Consider the following 6047-nt stretch of genomic DNA (forward strand, 5'->3'; position numbering starts at 1 on the left):
TCTAGGCCTCGGGGGTTCTCGTTGGTTGCGTTCACCGGTCTCAATGTGAGGGAGCCTGGCCAGGCCTCCCCACAGCACCACTCATGCCTTGCCAGGCATGTGCTTCTCCACAGATCTTCTGCTACGTGGTTAAATAAGTCTCCACCAGGCCTGAATGCCAGAAACAACCAGCTTCAAGCTCTGGGCCGTTGATCAGATAGACTGCAGGGAAGCCTAGATGAAGAGGCCGCCTTTAAAGCTAACTTGGATCAAAGGTATTCAGGGCTTTGCAAATAGCGACCAGCAGAGGGAGCCAGTGCAGAAGCACAGCCCAGTTCAATATGCTTCTGCCAGACCACTCCAGTCAGAAATACATGGCTGCATTCTGGACTTTCTCTACCCAAGACAAAGTAAACTTATTGTGAGCAGCCCCATAAATAATATTTAGACCTAGGGCTGCAATAGCCCCTCTGTCATAAGACGTACTAATGACTTTAACCCTAGAGCAGCTTTTCCCAAACTTCTTTTGGCCACTGAACACTTTTTAGCCTTATAATATTATTTTGTAGTTGTTTGGTTCTCAAGTAAAAAATTGCATTATTTATGCTCAAATATATTTTATTTTATAAAACAAATTGAACTAACAATTTCTAACTGGAAAGTGTGTATAAAGTAGTACAAAAATCAAGTGCAAGAGTCTTTCATGGAACACCTATTTACATCATGCAGAACACTAGTGCTCCATGGAACACAGTTTGGGAAATGCTGCCCTAGAGTTTCTCTGCCCATAAAAATGTAAACAATCTATCATATCGATATTTTATTCTGAGATAATTGTAGTTAAATATAAGAAAATATGGATTAATGCCAGGAATATGTTCATTTTTAAGCTATTTGATGTTAACCACACAAAAGACTTTGGGAGTTCATATATAAATTTCCCCCAAAATAAATGAGGCAACTAAACTCTGCTTAGTGTTGTCTCTGTCACTCAGTTTGAAAACAGAGAGGCTTTTTTTTGCGCATTAGAATGTGACATGATTATGGTGCTGGCTAATGCAGCTAGGGCTAAAGAGCTACTCAGCATTTCCATTATAAACACTTTTTAAAAGAGCAATGATTTGCCCATCAAAATTCATTTGCTGTGTGACATAACTTTTTCCACATGAAGTTCTTCTCTTCTGTCTGTCCTGTCTTTCAAAGCTAGTGTCTTCTAGAAAGGAAAAATGGTAGTGCCACATTTTCAACTTCATAAATAAAGGATTTTGACAGGAGTGTGTAAAAGCTCAGATACACAGTACTCAGTTGAATAGGTCACTATCCTGCACTCCTTGTCCCTGCATCATGAAGAAGGGATCTGGCAAAATGAAGACATAAGTGAGAGTAATAGTTCTGGAGTGAGGAGCAGGATACTGGAAGACAAGTGGAAAATCAGTGTACCCCTTTTCACACACAAAAAGAATAATCCTGTCCAATATTGTCCTGTAAATTTAACTTCTGTCCATAAAATGATGAACAAATAGAGAATAAAATCACAAAACATCTACCACCCTTACATTGAGCATTGCCCTACTCCACAAGTAGTCCTACTCAAATCAGTGGGACCACTTGCATAGTAAGATATTAATCAATGCATGTAAGAATGGTAGAATCTGAAGACTGGAGAGTAATGGAACTATGATTAATAAGAAGCATTGGCAGTGAATACAGAATAAGTCTTGTCAGACAGACCTGTTTGCTTTAAAAAAAAAAAAAAGTGAATAACAAATTATTTACATTAGAATATGTTTGGAGTTTGGTGAAGAATAGTATTCTATGCTATGTCCCACAAAATCTTAATTGAAAGATTAATTCAAATGGATTTGGATAGGAAGACTCATATGGATGGATCCATTGATAGAAATAGTATTATTTAATGTCTTCATTGATGATCTTCAAAAGGGACAAGACACCATGTTAATGAAGTTTGTAAATGTTACTAATATGAAGGAACTGCAGACAGTACCAATGACAGAGAAATGAAAAGTATCTAGAAATATAGAAAGAGAATGAAATTCAACTTGGGAAAGTGTAGCTAATATAATACACCTGGCGGAAAATTATCCTTAAATGAGACACTGAATGGGAAGAAGAGATCTGGGAAGCAGGAATGGGTGAAAGAGACCAAAATGATGAGGGTTTACAGAAAAGCAGACAGGAGCTACAGTGTGATATGGCAGCAAAGGTTTTGTGCTGCACCTATTGAGGCGCCACATCCCAAAGCAGGGAGAGATTAGTTCCTCTCTATAAAGCTGTAATGCAACATGAAACCTCGCCTGATGCTGTTTATACAAAATCACACAGGTTAGTTTGTACATGATTCAACAGCTCAAGGGCAAAGATACCTCAAGGTGATGAACTATAGAAGGAAAATAAGAGAAAAAACTACCAAGGAGATGAGATTACATTTTGTGAGAACTGTTCAGTTGCAGCTGTTTTTGTGTAACAATTCCCAGGAGGAAGTTATTCAACATCTAAATCACTAGTATGAGAAAATGAAATAATACAAATCAAATGAGGCCTCAAGGAAACAACAACTTTTGCAGACATCAGCTGTGCATGTGACCCTAGCAGCCATGAGCACTGGGAATGCTACCCAGCTACCATCAGTCCCATGACAGAGACTGTTTGGGCAACATTGAAAATACAGGGGTAAGGCAATGAACGATGACAGACCATGCTGACCACTTGCAACACGAATACAACCATTTTATTGTTGCAATAAAATCTCAGGATCAGCTGTTTCAAAGGTCATGGAACGGGCCAACAGAGAGCATAAGACAAAACACCACTCATTTGTCATTTGAGAGCCACACAGCTCATCTGTTATAAACTGAATTAAAAACATTCTTTACAAAGTAATAATTCACTCCGATGCAAACTCTCATAATCCTGTAAAACACTTAAGTGTTTAAAATGACAAAATGTAACAGACATCTGTCCACCTCAGATGGCAAAAGGAGATGCACCAAAAGATAAGCAAAAAGCTGTGCAAGCCTTAGGCCTGGTCTACACTTAAAAATTAGACCAAACAAGCTGTGTCACTGAGTTCTGTGAAAAATTTTGCACCCTGTCTGTTGTAGTTAAGTCAACCTGTTTTCCCCTGTAGATGTGGCTAGGTCAATGGGAGAATTCTTCTGTCAACCTAGCTACTGCCTCTCAGAGAGGTGGATTAATTATTTTGACAGAAAACCCTCTTTTGTCAATGTAGGAAATGTCTACACTACAGCAGCACAGCTGCAGTACCATAGCCTTGCTGCTTTAGCAGTTGTATTGTAGACATACCCTCCGTGTGGCTCGAGGGCTTGGCTTTCTCACCAACAGAAGTTGGTCCAATAAAAGATATTACTTCACCCACCTTGTCTCTTTAATATTCTTAAGAGTCAGATAACCCCAGCTACTGTGCTATCCTCAGAGGCTATGTCTTCACTACAGAAAGCTGTGGTTTTGTATTGGGAATAGCAGTTGTGATGTAAAATCCTAGCAAAGACAAGTTGAGTTGTACCTTGATATAGCTAGTGCAGGTTAACCCCATGCCCCTCTCCCTGCCTGAGTTTGATCTCCACTAGCTACATCAAGGCAAAAACTACAGTGCTTTATCTTCACTAGCATTTTACATTGAGATGGCTATGTGAATGGATGAGCATCATGGTACCTAACTTTTAGGTGCCTAGAAAATCACAGGCAGACAACTGGGATCCACAAAGCCTGAATTAGGCACCCAGGTTTCTGTACAATGAATGGGGAGATAAGTGCCTTAGAATGTGATCCACAAAGCCACCACAGTAGGCAGGGAGTTGCTTAAGCTAACCAATGGGAGACACTGACAAGTAGAGTATGCTAAGCCCTGACCCTCTCTCAGAGAGGGGTGCTGTCATAAGTAGATAGGTAAGGTAAGGGTTAATTTTCTTTTCCTGTAAAGGGGGAACAAAGAGAACCAAACACCTGACCAGAGGACCAATCAGAGAACTGGATTGTTTAAAGTCAGGGGCGGGAATTTGTATTACTCGGCTTTTTCGTTCTCCTCGGCTGTGATAAACAGTTTTTCTTTTAACTCTATCTTATCTCAAGTTTCTCTAAAACATCTAGTTTTGGGGTATTTGGTACAAAAGGAACGAAGTAATTCGGCTATGATGGAGCTTGGTGTGTATTTACACTGTATGTGATTGCTGGACTGGTTTTAGTCGGGCATCTTTTCAGTCAGACTGTTTATTCATATTTTCTTATAAGCAACGAGCCTGTATGATTTTTTTTAATGCAGAATATTGCTTTTGGTACTTTTCTTTCTTTTATATAAGATTCTTTTGAAACTGGTGGGAGTTCTTTTTCTAGTGAGGCAAAGGATAGATTCTGTCACAAGGTACGTTCTTCCCTCACGGAAGACACGAGAAGGGAAAGGAAAGCCAGGCTGTGATGGTTTTTCCTTCCCCAGGCGGGGAATATTGGACGGGGAAGAACATCTCTGTTCTCTTGTGGTGAAGTTTTCTGCATAGTTACTGCTAACGAGACCAGGGGAGGGGATACTCCTTGTGTGTACTAGACGTGATAGCTGTGAATGCTCTACGCTCGGGGGAGAGAATAGTCTCTGCTGTTTTGATTCAAGGAGTGAAGTCTAGTCTCGCCCGGCTAACCCAGGGAAGTGGGGGAAGTCGGAGAGGGAAGGAGAGAGCCAGTGGTCTGGTCTTGGGGTCCCCAGGGGAAGGTTGGGTTGACTGCAGGGGGATACTGAGCACCCCAATAAGTCCTAGTGTGGGCAGCGGGAAGAAAATATCCAAGGCAAGTAGTGAGCTTGGGGAGGTCAGGAAAGCCCCCCCAGTATTTGGACGCTACAGTCCAGATCTGGCGACAGAGCTTATACATGGATGGCAGCGTATATTGGGCAAGTTCGGAAATTCCAAAGCCACAAGCTACCTTTTTTTCTTTTTTCTCGTCTAGGATTAGCTAGAGAAAGGGGTTGGTTTTAAAGTGCTTAGAGAGAAAAAGTTTTTTTTCTGCTTGCTGTTAGAGCTTCGCATTTGATGCAGAGTCATATTAAAGAGATACAGGTCTTTGTAACAATTGGATCTTAAGTACCCACGCAGCAAAACACAGCGGTTGAATACAGTTGCTTTTGTTTGGTTCAGTTGCTATCAAACAGACATCGACAAGTCAAAGCAGTTGTAGGTAAAAATTCTCGAGGAAGTCCAGAAAGCGGCAATTCAGGCAACAACCACAGAGGCACACAATCACAAGATAACAGGAACCAATGAGTTCCAAGGACGAACAGAGAAATATCGCTGACACAAACGACTATCGACAAAAACTTCTGACGGTGAAATTAATAAAAAGGAGATGGAACGTAAAAGAAGGCAGGTATGGAACAATTCAAACTGGCGCCACCAAAGAGAAGCAAGAAGCTCAAAAGGCAGACGAAAGACACACTCAAGACGAGAGCGGCCTACACCTCATAAAACAAAAGAAGAAGGTGGCCTACTAGAAAGAGAGAAACGTACGAAGAAGAACAAGAAGTAGTACCGTAGAAGAGGCGGTCCACAGAAGACAGATAGATACTTCAGAGGGAAAACACACAGAAAGTGAAGAGAGGATAACAAGAGAAAGTCATGAACTAGAAGATAGAACAGGCTAAAGCATCAGGGCCAAGACAATCCTACCTCCTCCGCGCAGTTGTGTTAATCCGGCACAGGAAATTTCCCAACTACAAGCAGTGTGATGACACTGAGACCTTTTAGAACTTTTTTGGAAGGGCGCTGTTTGGGTACATTCCTACAGACTTGATTACATCCGGAGCTAAGGTCACACCTCAGTGGACCGTCTTGCAGACTTGGCGCTGAAAAGTGCCACGGAACCGAATGGACGCAGATACACTGTTTTCTAACCATGCCGATCCAGAATGGGGAGTGCTACCTCCGCATCACGCCTCGGCGGCTTCAGAAACAAAAGTGGAACCGATGGTCATTTCCCAAACACGACCTTACTCGTTGGGGGAAGCATTTGGTGACGTGGATAGGCAGGATCCCAGGACTCAACCT

This window comes from Chelonoidis abingdonii, chromosome 4 (genome assembly GCF_003597395.2).
Source record: "Chelonoidis abingdonii isolate Lonesome George chromosome 4, CheloAbing_2.0, whole genome shotgun sequence".
Classification (NCBI taxonomy): Eukaryota; Metazoa; Chordata; order Testudines; family Testudinidae; genus Chelonoidis; species Chelonoidis abingdonii.